The following is a 14,700-nucleotide window of genomic DNA, read 5'->3' as shown; positions in this document are numbered from 1 at the left end:
AAAAGAAAATAAGCATGCTTAATCAGAGCTTTCTGGACAGGAAGGACCTTTGAGCAAGTGAGGAATAAGCACTGCTTTTGTTAATTTGCATAGGCAGAATAGAGACTTCTGGGAAAAGGCCGAAATTACAGTCACAGAAAATGGCTGCATCTATAGAGAACGCTAAGAAGTGTTGGCAGCTTTTCCTCTGACCCTGACCACTTTTACAAGCAATCCTATGATAGTCAGCAGGACCCACCCTAAAAAGGAAGGGGCATCCACTTGGACCCTTTCCACCTTTTCTAAATCTCGCCTGATTGAGCACTGATTGAGCAGATAAGCACATGTCATTCTCATTTCAGAAAGGTATTGGTTAGCTTGCTGCTAGCAGCTCAGTTATGTTATGATGTTAGAGGCTATGCAAGGAATGCTTTAGTCCAGCGATATGCAGTTTTTATTGCGCCTTGCCTTCACCAGGAAGATCTTTAGCTTGAATCTGTGGCCTAGGTATTCACCTTGGTATTTCTTTTGGCACAAAGTGAAGGAGTATTTGAGAGAAAATGCACAATGTGTTTCTTATGTTGTTATGAACAACTTGTTACTCTTTCTCATTAAGCTTCAGCCACTGCAGAAATATATAAATAAGGGCTGACTTCCTGTAAGACGTGTCCAAAGCTGGGACGGAATAAAAGGAGACACTTGATAGTGCTATCGTTTGAGAAAGGGTAAGTTGAGACTGACTTTCATGCGTATTCACAGACCAAGCATCATAAAGATACCAGCATGATCTTCATTGCGGGCTTAGAGCCGGTATTAGCTTTTGAGAGGTAAGAGGATTTTGAGGGCTCGTTGGTCTAGGGGTATGATTCTCGCTTTGGGTGCGAGAGGTCCCGGGTTCAAATCCCGGACGAGCCCTTTTCTTGGTACTCTTTTCAAGTTGTTTTGAAGTTTGCGTTTCAAAACCAACATCAATTTTTTCTTTGCAGTAGTGGATAATTCTTTGCTAGAGTCTCATGCTTCAGCCCTGCCCAGTCTGAGCTAATACCAAACATCTGGTCTTGCATGGCATGTACGAGCGTTCAGCTAGGGATGTCGGGCAGGTTGCATGAAAGAAATCTAAAGCCAGAGGCCCATGGAATAGCCAGTTCGGAGCAGTTTCATTACAGAAAAATCAACTGTAGGTATCTGTTTCTGTAGTGTAGTGGTTATCACGTTCGCCTCACACGCGAAAGGTCCCCGGTTCGAAACCGGGCAGAAACAGTTGTTATATTGTGTTGGCTACAATGTTGATAGGTGCCGTTTTGCCATGGAATTGTCCAAGCCCTGAAGATTATTTCATGCAATCTCGTTCCAAGAAAGGGAATTCTCTCAAAACACTAAAGTAATCGGCGTGTGGATGTATCTGTTGGTTCTCAGACCTTGCTTTCAAAAGAGCCCTGCAATCGGTTCACTGCTCACCTAGAACAAGCATTAACATGGAGAATTGTTGGCACCAACAGGAATCTTATTTTAGTGGAGTGTTTCTGGCTTTGAGTGCAGAGGCCCTCGGCTCAATTCCAAGATGATCCTTCTCAAGGTGATGATACAAATGCATTGTCACCTTTACGTTTAATGTCAGAATCATTTATTTCCAGTTGGTGGTGTAAGAATGTTTGCAACAGTATGGCGATTTTTCCTAGCCATGCATGAATGAAAGCATATCACTCGCCTTTAGGTGTTTTTCTAATACATTGATATTTGCATCTTCCTTCCTAGCCTGCATGTTTGACTATCTTACAGGCTGCATGTAATAAGTATCACATCAGGGCCCTTCTTCTACTCAATTCACAACTGTTCTATCACGACATAGATAAGAAAGCTGCATCTGCTTTTGTTGTGTAGTGGTAATCAGGTTTACCTGACGTGTGAAAGCCCCATGCTTTGAAAGTACACAGTAACAAAGAAACCGATGACTTTTATAAAAAGGTGTCATGTGTGTCTCTTACTTTGCACAAAAAGTGCCAGAGATGACTTCATTTGCAGTCACTTGAAAAGTAGGGATTCTCCAATAAATGGTAAATGGTTGAAACAAATCTGAAGAAATGCATGACATACCTGTGTGTGTGTGTGTATGCATGTATGTATATATAGGGAGAGAGAGAGCGTCAATATAAACAGACTTTATATCAATCAAGCTGTCTTTTCTATCCTTCAGGAGCAGAATGTTCTGATCATCAGCGCTCCAGAATGTAGTGTTTTCTTGGCAAGCATCACATATTGTGATGTGTTAGCTAAAAGTTCCATATCCTAGAGACTGATATATTCCTCTGTACTTGTACCTTGGGGATTCATCAAAACCTAGCATCATAAGCAGCTTTCTACTGCCACAGACTGGACAGCGAAACAATTTAAAATATCCCAGAAAAAGAAAATAAGCATGCTTAATCAGAGCTTTCTGGACAGGAAGGACATTTGAGCAAGTGAGGAATAAGCACTGCTTTTGTTAATTTGCATAGGCAGAATAGAGACTTCTGGGAAAAGGCCGAAATTACAGTCACAGAAAATGGCTGCATCTATAGAGAACGCTAAGAAGTGTTGGCAGCTTTTCCTCTGACCCTGGCCACTTTTACAAGCAATCCTATGATAGTCAGCAGGACCCACCCTAAAAAGGAAGGGGCATCCACTTGGACCCTTTCCACCTTTTCTAAATCTCGCCTGATTGAGCACTGATTGAGCAGATAAGCACATGTCATTCTCATTTCAGAAAGGTATTGGTTAGCTTGCTGCTAGCAGCTCAGTTATGTTATGATGTTAGAGGCTATGCAAGGAATGCTTTAGTCCAGCGATATGCAGTTTTTATTGCGCCTTGCATTCAGCAGGAAGATCTTTAGCTTGAATCTGTGGCCTAGGTATTCACCTTGGTATTTCTTTTGGCACAAAGTGAAGGAGTATTTAAGAGAAAATGCACAATGTGTTTCTTATGTTGTTATGAACAACTTGTTACTCTTTCTCATTAAGCTTCAGCCACTGAAGAAATATATAAATAAGGGCTGACTTCCTGTAAGACGTGTCCAAAGCTGGGACGGAATAAAAGGAGACACTTGTAAATGATAGTGCTATCGTTTGAGAAAGGGTAAGTTGAGACTGACTTTCATGCGTATTCACAGACCAAGCATCATAAAGATACCAGCATGATCTTCATTGCGGGCTTAGAGCCGGTATTAGCTTTTGAGAGGTAAGAGGATTTTGAGGGCTCGTTGGTCTAGGGGTATGATTCTCGCTTGGGGTGCGAGAGGTCCCGGGTTCAAATCCCGGACGAGCCCTTTTCTTGGTACTCTTTTCAAGTTGTTTTGAAGTTTGCGTTTCAAAACCAACATCAATTTTTTCTTTGCAGTAGTGGATAATTCTTTGCTAGAGTCTCATGCTTCAGCCCTGCCCAGTCTGAGCTAATACCAAACATCTGGTCTTGCATGGCATGTACGAGCGTTCAGCTAGGGATGTCGGGCAGGTTGCATGAAAGAAATCTAAAGCCAGAGGCCCATGGAATAGCCAGTTCGGAGCAGTTTCATTACAGAAAAATCAACTGTAGGTATCTGTTTCTGTAGTGTAGTGGTTATCACGTTTGCCTCACACGCGAAAGGTCCCCGGTTCGAAACCGGGCAGAAACAGTTGTTATATTGTGTTGGCTACAATGTTGATAGGTGCCGTTTTGCCATGGAATTGTCCAAGCCCTGAAGATTATTTCATGCAATCTCGTTCCAAGAAAGGGAATTCTCTCAAAACACTAAAGTAATCGGCGTGTGGATGTATCTGTTGGTTCTCAGACCTTGCTTTCAAAAGAGCCCTGCAATCGGTTCACTGCTCACCTAGAACAAGCATTAACATGGAGAATTGTTGGCACCAACAGGAATCTTATTTTAGTGGAGTGTTTCTGGCTTTGAGTGCAGAGGCCCTCGGCTCAATTCCAAGATGATCCTTCTCAAGGTGATGATACAAATGCATTGTCACCTTTACGTTTAATGTCAGAATCATTTATTTCCAGTTGGTGGTGTAAGAATGTTTGCAACAGTATGGCGATTTTTCCTAGCCATGCATGAATGAAAGCATATCACTCGCCTTTAGGTGTTTTTCTAATACATTGATATTTGCATCTTCCTTCCTAGCCTGCATGTTTGACTATCTTACAGGCTGCATGTAATAAGTATCACATCAGGGCCCTTCTTCTACTCAATTCACAACTGTTCTATCACGACATAGATAAGAAAGCTGCATATGCTTTTGTTGTGTAGTGGTAATCAGGTTTACCTGACGTGTGAAAGCCCCATGCTTTGAAAGTACACAGTAACAAAGAAACCGATGACTTTTATAAAAAGGTGTCATGTGTGTCTCTTACTTTGCACAAAAAGTGCCAGAGATGACTTCATTTGCAGTCACTTGAAAAGTAGGGATTCTCCAATAAATGGTAAATGGTTGAAACAAATCTGAAGAAATGCATGACATACCTGTGTGTGTGTGTGTATGCATGTATGTATATATAGGGAGAGAGAGAGCGTCAATATAAACAGACTTTATTTCAATCAAGCTGTCTTTTCTATCCTTCAGGAGCAGAATGTTCTGATCATCAGCGCTCCAGAATGTAGTGTTTTCTTGGCAAGCATCACATATTGTGATGTGTTAGCTAAAAGTTCCATATCCTAGAGACTGATATATTCCTCTGTACTTGTACCTTGGGGATTCATCAAAACCTGGCATCATAAGCAGCTTTCTACTGCCACAGACTGGACAGCGAAACAATTTAAAATATCCCAGAAAAAGAAAATAAGCATGCTTAATCAGAGCTTTCTGGACAGGAAGGACATTTGAGCAAGTGAGGAATAAGCACTGCTTTTGTTAATTTGCATAGGCAGAATAGAGACTTCTGGGAAAAGGCCGAAATTACAGTCACAGAAAATGGCTGCATCTATAGAGAACGCTAAGAAGTGTTGGCAGCTTTTCCTCTGACCCTGGCCACTTTTACAAGCAATCCTATGATAGTCAGCAGGACCCACCCTAAAAAGGAAGGGGCATCCACTTGGACCCTTTCCACCTTTTCTAAATCTCGCCTGATCGAGCAAATTGAGCACTGATTGAGCAGATAAGCACATGTCATTCTCATTTCAGAAAGGTATTGGTTAGCTTGCTGCTAGCAGCTCAGTTATGTTATGATGTTAGAGGCTATGCAAGGAATGCTTTAGTCCAGCGATATGCAGTTTTTATTGCGCCTTGCATTCAGCAGGAAGATCTTTAGCTTGAATCTGTGGCCTAGGTATTCACCTTGGTATTTCTTTTGGCACAAAGTGAAGGAGTATTTAAGAGAAAATGCACAATGTGTTTCTTATGTTGTTATGAACAACTTGTTACTCTTTCTCATTAAGCTTCAGCCACTGAAGAAATATATAAATAAGGGCTGACTTCCTGTAAGACGTGTCCAAAGCTGGGACGGAATAAAAGGAGACACTTGTAAATGATAGTGCTATCGTTTGAGAAAGGGTAAGTTGAGACTGACTTTCATGCGTATTCACAGACCAAGCATCATAAAGATACCAGCATGATCTTCATTGCGGGCTTAGAGCCGGTATTAGCTTTTGAGAGGTAAGAGGATTTTGAGGGCTTGTTGGTCTAGGGGTATGATTCTCGCTTTGGGTGCGAGAGGTCCCGGGTTCAAATCCCGGACGAGCCCTTTTCTTGGTACTCTTTTCAAGTTGTTTTGAAGTTTGCGTTTCAAAACCAACATCAATTTTTTCTTTGCAGTAGTGGATAATTCTTTGCTAGAGTCTCATGCTTCAGCCCTGCCCAGTCTGAGCTAATACCAAACATCTGGTCTTGCATGGCATGTACGAGCGTTCAGCTAGGGATGTCGGGCAGGTTGCATGAAAGAAATCTAAAGCCAGAGGCCCATGGAATAGCCAGTTCGGAGCAGTTTCATTACAGAAAAATCAACTGTAGGTATCTGTTTCTGTAGTGTAGTGGTTATCACGTTTGCCTCACACGCGAAAGGTCCCCGGTTCGAAACCGGGCAGAAACAGTTGTTATATTGTGTTGGCTACAATGTTGATAGGTGCCGTTTTGCCATGGAATTGTCCAAGCCCTGAAGATTATTTCATGCAATCTCGTTCCAAGAAAGGGAATTCTCTCAAAACACTAAAGTAATCGGCGTGTGGATGTATCTGTTGGTTCTCAGACCTTGCTTTCAAAAGAGCCCTGCAATCGGTTCACTGCTCACCTAGAACAAGCATTAACATGGAGAATTGTTGGCACCAACAGGAATCTTATTTTAGTGGAGTGTTTCTGGCTTTGAGTGCAGAGGCCCTCGGCTCAATTCCAAGATGATCCTTCTCAAGGTGATGATACAAATGCATTGTCACCTTTACGTTTAATGTCAGAATCATTTATTTCCAGTTGGTGGTGTAAGAATGTTTGCAACAGTATGGCGATTTTTCCTAGCCATGCATGAATGAAAGCATATCACTCGCCTTTAGGTGTTTTTCTAATACATTGATATTTGCATCTTCCTTCCTAGCCTGCATGTTTGACTATCTTACAGGCTGCATGTAATAAGTATCACATCAGGGCCCTTCTTCTACTCAATTCACAACTGTTCTATCACGACATAGATAAGAAAGCTGCATCTGCTTTTGTTGTGTAGTGGTAATCAGGTTTACCTGACGTGTGAAAGCCCCATGCTTTGAAAGTACACAGTAACAAAGAAACCGATGACTTTTATAAAAAGGTGTCATGTGTGTCTCTTACTTTGCACAAAAAGTGCCAGAGATGACTTCATTTGCAGTCACTTGAAAAGTAGGGATTCTCCAATAAATGGTAAATGGTTGAAACAAATCTGAAGAAATGCATGACATACCTGTGTGTGTGTGTGTACGCATGTATGTATATATAGGGAGAGAGAGAGCGTCAATATAAACAGACTTTATTTCAATCAAGCTGTCTTTTCTATCCTTCAGGAGCAGAATGTTCTGATCATCAGCGCTCCAGAATGTAGTGTTTTCTTGGCAAGCATCACATATTGTGATGTTTTAGCTAAAAGTTCCATATCCTAGAGACTGATATATTCCTCTGTACTTGTACCTTGGGGATTCATCAAAACCTGGCATCATAAGCAGCTTTCTACTGCCACAGACTGGACAGCGAAACAATTTAAAATATCCCAGAAAAAGAAAATAAGCATGCTTAATCAGAGCTTTCTGGACAGGAAGGACATTTGAGCAAGTGAGGAATAAGCACTGCTTTTGTTAATTTGCATAGGCAGAATAGAGACTTCTGGGAAAAGGCCGAAATTACAGTCACAGAAAATGGCTGCATCTATAGAGAACGCTAAGAAGTGTTGGCAGCTTTTCCTCTGACCCTGGCCACTTTTACAAGCAATCCTATGATAGTCAGCAGGACCCACCCTAAAAAGGAAGGGGCATCCACTTGGACCCTTTCCACCTTTTCTAAATCTCGCCTGATCGAGCCCTGATCGAGCCGATAAGCACATGTCATTCTCATTTCAGAAAGGTATTGGTTAGCTTGCTGCTAGCAGCTCAGTTATGTTATGATGTTAGAGGCTATGCAAGGAATGCTTTAGTCCAGCGATATGCAGTTTTTATTGCGCCTTGCATTCAGCAGGAAGATCTTTAGCTTGAATCTGTGGCCTAGGTATTCACCTTGGTATTTTTTTTGGCACAAAGTGAAGGAGTATTTGAGAGAAAATGCACAATGTGTTTCTTATGTTGTTATGAACAACTTGTTACTCTTTCTCATTAAGCTTCAGCCACTGCAGAAATATATAAATAAGGGCTGACTTCCTGTAAGACGTGTCCAAAGCTGGGACGGAATAAAAGGAGACACTTGTAAATGATAGTGCTATCGTTTGAGAAAGGGTAAGTTGAGACTGACTTTCATGCGTATTCACAGACCAAGCATCATAAAGATACCAGCATGATCTTCATTGCGGGCTTAGAGCCGGTATTAGCTTTTGAGAGGTAAGAGGATTTTGAGGGCTCGTTGGTCTAGGGGTATGATTCTCGCTTTGGGTGCGAGAGGTCCCGGGTTCAAATCCCGGACGAGCCCTTTTCTTGGTACTCTTTTCAAGTTGTTTTGAAGTTTGCGTTTCAAAACCAACATCAATTTTTTCTTTGCAGTAGTGGATAATTCTTTGCTAGAGTCTCATGCTTCAGCCCTGCCCAGTCTGAGCTAATACCAAACATCTGGTCTTGCATGGCATGTACGAGCGTTCAGCTAGGGATGTCGGGCAGGTTGCATGAAAGAAATCTAAAGCCAGAGGCCCATGGAATAGCCAGTTCGGAGCAGTTTCATTACAGAAAAATCAACTGTAGGTATCTGTTTCTGTAGTGTAGTGGTTATCACGTTTGCCTCACACGCGAAAGGTCCCCGGTTCGAAACCGGGCAGAAACAGTTGTTATATTGTGTTGGCTACAATGTTGATAGGTGCCGTTTTGCCATGGAATTGTCCAAGCCCTGAAGATTATTTCATGCAATCTTGTTCCAAGAAAGGGAATTCTCTCAAAACACTAAAGTAATCGGCGTGTGGATGTATCTGTTGGTTCTCAGACCTTGCTTTCAAAAGAGCCCTGCAATCGGTTCACTGCTCACCTAGAACAAGCATTAACATGGAGAATTGTTGGCACCAACAGGAATCTTATTTTAGTGGAGTGTTTCTGGCTTTGAGTGCAGAGGCCCTCGGCTCAATTCCAAGATGATCCTTCTCAAGGTGATGATACAAATGCATTGTCACCTTTACGTTTAATGTCAGAATCATTTATTTCCAGTTGGTGGTGTAAGAATGTTTGCAACAGTATGGCGATTTTTCCTAGCCATGCATGAATGAAAGCATATCACTCGCCTTTAGGTGTTTTTCTAATACATTGATATTTGCATCTTCCTTCCTAGCCTGCATGTTTGACTATCTTACAGGCTGCATGTAATAAGTATCACATCAGGGCCCTTCTTCTACTCAATTCACAACTGTTCTATCACGACATAGATAAGAAAGCTGCATCTGCTTTTGTTGTGTAGTGGTAATCAGGTTTACCTGACGTGTGAAAGCCCCATGCTTTGAAAGTACACAGTAACAAAGAAACCGATGACTTTTATAAAAAGGTGTCATGTGTGTCTCTTACTTTGCACAAAAAGTGCCAGAGATGACTTCATTTGCAGTCACTTGAAAAGTAGGGATTCTCCAATAAATGGTAAATGGTTGAAACAAATCTGAAGAAATGCATGACATACCTGTGTGTGTGTGTGTACGCATGTATGTATATATAGGGAGAGAGAGAGCGTCAATATAAACAGACTTTATTTCAATCAAGCTGTCTTTTCTATCCTTCAGGAGCAGAATGTTCTGATCATCAGCGCTCCAGAATGTAGTGTTTTCTTGGCAAGCATCACATATTGTGATGTTTTAGCTAAAAGTTCCATATCCTAGAGACTGATATATTCCTCTGTACTTGTACCTTGGGGATTCATCAAAACCTGGCATCATAAGCAGCTTTCTACTGCCACAGACTGGACAGCGAAACAATTTAAAATATCCCAGAAAAAGAAAATAAGCATGCTTAATCAGAGCTTTCTGGACAGGAAGGACATTTGAGCAAGTGAGGAATAAGCACTGCTTTTGTTAATTTGCATAGGCAGAATAGAGACTTCTGGGAAAAGGCCGAAATTACAGTCACAGAAAATGGCTGCATCTATAGAGAACGCTAAGAAGTGTTGGCAGCTTTTCCTCTGACCCTGGCCACTTTTACAAGCAATCCTATGATAGTCAGCAGGACCCACCCTAAAAAGGAAGGGGCATCCACTTGGACCCTTTCCACCTTTTCTAAATCTCACCTGATCGAGCCCTGATCGAGCCGATAAGCACATGTCATTCTCATTTCAGAAAGGTATTGGTTAGCTTGCTGCTAGCAGCTCAGTTATGTTATGATGTTAGAGGCTATGCAAGGAATGCTTTAGTCCAGCGATATGCAGTTTTTATTGCGCCTTGCATTCAGCAGGAAGATCTTTAGCTTGAATCTGTGGCCTAGGTATTCACCTTGGTATTTTTTTTGGCACAAAGTGAAGGAGTATTTGAGAGAAAATGCACAATGTGTTTCTTATGTTGTTATGGACAACTTGTTACTCTTTCTCATTAAGCTTCAGCCACTGCAGAAATATATAAATAAGGGCTGACTTCCTGTAAGACGTGTCCAAAGCTGGGACGGAATAAAAGGAGACACTTGTAAATGATAGTGCTATCGTTTGAGAAAGGGTAAGTTGAGACTGACTTTCATGCGTATTCACAGACCAAGCATCATAAAGATACCAGCATGATCTTCATTGCGGGCTTAGAGCCGGTATTAGCTTTTGAGAGGTAAGAGGATTTTGAGGGCTCGTTGGTCTAGGGGTATGATTCTCGCTTTGGGTGCGAGAGGTCCCAGGTTCAAATCCCGGACGAGCCCTTTTCTTGGTACTCTTTTCAAGTTGTTTTGAAGTTTGCGTTTCAAAACCAACATCAATTTTTTCTTTGCAGTAGTGGATAATTCTTTGCTAGAGTCTCATGCTTCAGCCCTGCCCAGTCTGAGCTAATACCAAACATCTGGTCTTGCATGGCATGTACGAGCGTTCAGCTAGGGATGTCGGGCAGGTTGCATGAAAGAAATCTAAAGCCAGAGGCCCATGGAATAGCCAGTTCGGAGCAGTTTCATTACAGAAAAATCAACTGTAGGTATCTGTTTCTGTAATGTAGTGGTTATCACGTTCGCCTCACACGTGAAAGGTCCCCGGTTCGAAACCGGGCAGAAACAGTTGTTATATTGTGTTGGCTACAATGTTGATAGGTGCCGTTTTGCCATGGAATTGTCCAAGCCCTGAAGATTATTTCATGCAATCTCGTTCCAAGAAAGGGAATTCTCTCAAAACACTAAAGTAATCGGCGTGTGGATGTATCTGTTGGTTCTCAGACCTTGCTTTCAAAAGAGCCCTGCAATCGGTTCACTGCTCACCTAGAACAAGCATTAACATGGAGAATTGTTGGCACCAACAGGAATCTTATTTTAGTGGAGTGTTTCTGGCTTTGAGTGCAGAGGCCCTCGGCTCAATTCCAAGATGATCCTTCTCAGGGTGATGATACAAATGCATTGTCACCTTTACGTTTAATGTCAGAATCATTTATTTCCAGTTGGTGGTGTAAGAATGTTTGCAACAGTATGGCGATTTTTCCTAGCCATGCATGAATGAAAGCATATCACTCGCCTTTAGGTGTTTTTCTAATACATTGATATTTGCATCTTCCTTCCTAGCCTGCATGTTTGACTATCTTACAGGCTGCATGTAATAAGTATCACATCAGGGCCCTTCTTCTACTCAATTCACAACTGTTCTATCACGACATAGATAAGAAAGCTGCATCTGCTTTTGTTGTGTAGTGGTAATCAGGTTTACCTGACGTGTGAAAGCCCCATGCTTTGAAAGTACACAGTAACAAAGAAACCGATGACTTTTATAAAAAGGTGTCATGTGTGTCTCTTACTTTGCACAAAAAGTGCCAGAGATGACTTCATTTGCAGTCACTTGAAAAGTAGGGATTCTCCAATAAATGGTAAATGGTTGAAACAAATCTGAAGAAATGCATGACATACCTGTGTGTGTGTGTGTATGCATGTATGTATATATAGGGAGAGAGAGAGCGTCAATATAAACAGACTTTATTTCAATCAAGCTGTCTTTTCTATCCTTCAGGAGCAGAATGTTCTGATCATCAGCGCTCCAGAATGTAGTGTTTTCTTGGCAAGCATCACATATTGTGATGTGTTAGCTAAAAGTTCCATATCCTAGAGACTGATATATTCCTCTGTACTTGTACCTTGGGGATTCATCAAAACCTGGCATCATAAGCAGCTTTCTACTGCCACAGACTGGACAGCGAAACAATTTAAAATATCCCAGAAAAAGAAAATAAGCATGCTTAATCAGAGCTTTCTGGACAGGAAGGACATTTGAGCAAGTGAGGAATAAGCACTGCTTTTGTTAATTTGCATAGGCAGAATAGAGACTTCTGGGAAAAGGCCGAAATTACAGTCACAGAAAATGGCTGCATCTATAGAGAACGCTAAGAAGTGTTGGCAGCTTTTCCTCTGACCCTGGCCACTTTTACAAGCAATCCTATGATAGTCAGCAGGACCCACCCTAAAAAGGAAGGGGCATCCACTTGGACCCTTTCCACCTTTTCTAAATCTCGCCTGATCGAGCGTGATTGAGCACTGATTGAGCAGATAAGCACATGTCATTCTCATTTCAGAAAGGTATTGGTTAGCTTGCTGCTAGCAGCTCAGTTATGTTATGATGTTAGAGGCTATGCAAGGAATGCTTTAGTCCAGCGATATGCAGTTTTTATTGCGCCTTGCATTCAGCAGGAAGATCTTTAGCTTGAATCTGTGGCCTAGGTATTCACCTTGGTATTTCTTTTGGCACAAAGTGAAGGAGTATTTAAGAGAAAATGCACAATGTGTTTCTTATGTTGTTATGAACAACTTGTTACTCTTTCTCATTAAGCTTCAGCCACTGAAGAAATATATAAATAAGGGCTCACTTCCTGTAAGACGTGTCCAAAGCTGGGACGGAATAAAAGGAGACACTTGTAAATGATAGTGCTATCGTTTGAGAAAGGGTAAGTTGAGACTGACTTTCATGCGTATTCACAGACCAAGCATCATAAAGATACCAGCATGATCTTCATTGCGGGCTTAGAGCCGGTATTAGCTTTTGAGAGGTAAGAGGATTTTGAGGGCTCGTTGGTCTAGGGGTATGATTCTCGCTTTGGGTGCGAGAGGTCCCGGGTTCAAATCCCGGACGAGCCCTTTTCTTGGTACTCTTTTCAAGTTGTTTTGAAGTTTGCGTTTCAAAACCAACATCAATTTTTTCTTTGCAGTAGTGGATAATTCTTTGCTAGAGTCTCATGCTTCAGCCCTGCCCAGTCTGAGCTAATACCAAACATCTGGTCTTGCATGGCATGTACGAGCGTTCAGCTAGGGATGTCGGGCAGGTTGCATGAAAGAAATCTAAAGCCAGAGGCCCATGGAATAGCCAGTTCGGAGCAGTTTCATTACAGAAAAATCAACTGTAGGTATCTGTTTCTGTAGTGTAGTGGTTATCACGTTTGCCTCACACGCGAAAGGTCCCCGGTTCGAAACCGGGCAGAAACAGTTGTTATATTGTGTTGGCTACAATGTTGATAGGTGCCGTTTTGCCATGGAATTGTCCAAGCCCTGAAGATTATTTCATGCAATCTCGTTCCAAGAAAGGGAATTCTCTCAAAACACTAAAGTAATCGGCGTGTGGATGTATCTGTTGGTTCTCAGACCTTGCTTTCAAAAGAGCCCTGCAATCGGTTCACTGCTCACCTAGAACAAGCATTAACATGGAGAATTGTTGGCACCAACAGGAATCTTATTTTAGTGGAGTGTTTCTGGCTTTGAGTGCAGAGGCCCTCGGCTCAATTCCAAGATGATCCTTCTCAAGGTGATGATACAAATGCATTGTCACCTTTACGTTTAATGTCAGAATCATTTATTTCCAGTTGGTGGTGTAAGAATGTTTGCAACAGTATGGCGATTTTTCCTAGCCATGCATGAATGAAAGCATATCACTCGCCTTTAGGTGTTTTTCTAATACATTGATATTTGCATCTTCCTTCTTAGCCTGCATGTTTGACTATCTTACAGGCTGCATGTAATAAGTATCACATCAGGGCCCTTCTTCTACTCAATTCACAACTGTTCTATCACGACATAGATAAGAAAGCTGCATCTGCTTTTGTTGTGTAGTGGTAATCAGGTTTACCTGACATGTGAAAGCCCCATGCTTTGAAAGTACACAGTAACAAAGAAACCGATGACTTTTATAAAAAGGTGTCATGTGTGTCTCTTACTTTGCACAAAAAGTGCCAGAGATGACTTCATTTGCAGTCACTTGAAAAGTAGGGATTCTCCAATAAATGGTAAATGGTTGAAACAAATCTGAAGAAATGCATGACATACCTGTGTGTGTGTGTGTATGCATGTATGTATATATAGGGAGAGAGAGAGCGTCAATATAAACAGACTTTATTTCAATCAAGCTGTCTTTTCTATCCTTCAGGAGCAGAATGTTCTGATCATCAGCGCTCCAGAATGTAGTGTTTTCTTGGCAAGCATCACATATTGTGATGTGTTAGCTAAAAGTTCCATATCCTAGAGACTGATATATTCCTCTGTACTTGTACCTTGGGGATTCATCAAAACCTGGCATCATAAGCAGCTTTCTACTGCCACAGACTGGACAGCGAAACAATTTAAAATATCCCAGAAAAAGAAAATAAGCATGCTTAATCAGAGCTTTCTGGACAGGAAGGACATTTGAGCAAGTGAGGAATAAGCACTGCTTTTGTTAATTTGCATAGGCAGAATAGAGACTTCTGGGAAAAGGCCGAAATTACAGTCACAGAAAATGGCTGCATCTATAGAGAACGCTAAGAAGTGTTGGCAGCTTTTCCTCTGACCCTGGCCACTTTTACAAGCAATCCTATGATAGTCAGCAGGACCCACCCTAAAAAGGAAGGGGCATCCACTTGGACCCTTTCCACCTTTTCTAAATCTCGCCTGATCGAGCACTGATTGAGCAGATAAGCACATGTAATTCTCATTTCAGAAAGGTATTGGTTAGCTTGCTGCT

The 14,700-nt window shown here is 41.7% G+C and overlaps 5 non-coding genes across 5 annotated transcripts; all 5 read left to right on the top strand.

Moving 5' to 3' along the window:
* Window positions 1-822: 822 nt before the first annotated feature.
* TRNAP-UGG (transfer RNA proline (anticodon UGG)) lies at window positions 823-894 on the top strand. Its single transcript has one exon. It is a non-coding gene; the product is annotated as a tRNA-Pro (tRNA).
* A 272-nt stretch (window positions 895-1,166) lies between these two features.
* TRNAV-CAC (transfer RNA valine (anticodon CAC)) lies at window positions 1,167-1,239 on the top strand. The gene has a single exon. It is a non-coding gene; the product is annotated as a tRNA-Val (tRNA).
* Window positions 1,240-3,209: 1,970 nt separating this feature from the next.
* On the top strand, window positions 3,210-3,281 carry TRNAP-GGG (transfer RNA proline (anticodon GGG)). Its single transcript has one exon. It is a non-coding gene; the product is annotated as a tRNA-Pro (tRNA).
* Window positions 3,282-7,992: 4,711 nt separating this feature from the next.
* On the top strand, window positions 7,993-8,064 carry TRNAP-UGG (transfer RNA proline (anticodon UGG)). The gene has a single exon. It is a non-coding gene; the product is annotated as a tRNA-Pro (tRNA).
* A 4,712-nt stretch (window positions 8,065-12,776) lies between these two features.
* On the top strand, window positions 12,777-12,848 carry TRNAP-UGG (transfer RNA proline (anticodon UGG)). The gene has a single exon. It is a non-coding gene; the product is annotated as a tRNA-Pro (tRNA).
* Window positions 12,849-14,700: the final 1,852 nt, after the last annotated feature.

The sequence above is a fragment of the Triturus cristatus genome, chromosome 8, assembly GCF_964204655.1.
Source record: "Triturus cristatus chromosome 8, aTriCri1.1, whole genome shotgun sequence".
Classification (NCBI taxonomy): domain Eukaryota; kingdom Metazoa; phylum Chordata; class Amphibia; order Caudata; family Salamandridae; genus Triturus; species Triturus cristatus.
Note: the sequence above shows the minus strand (reverse complement) of the source record. Positions and strands in the feature narration are given on the sequence as shown.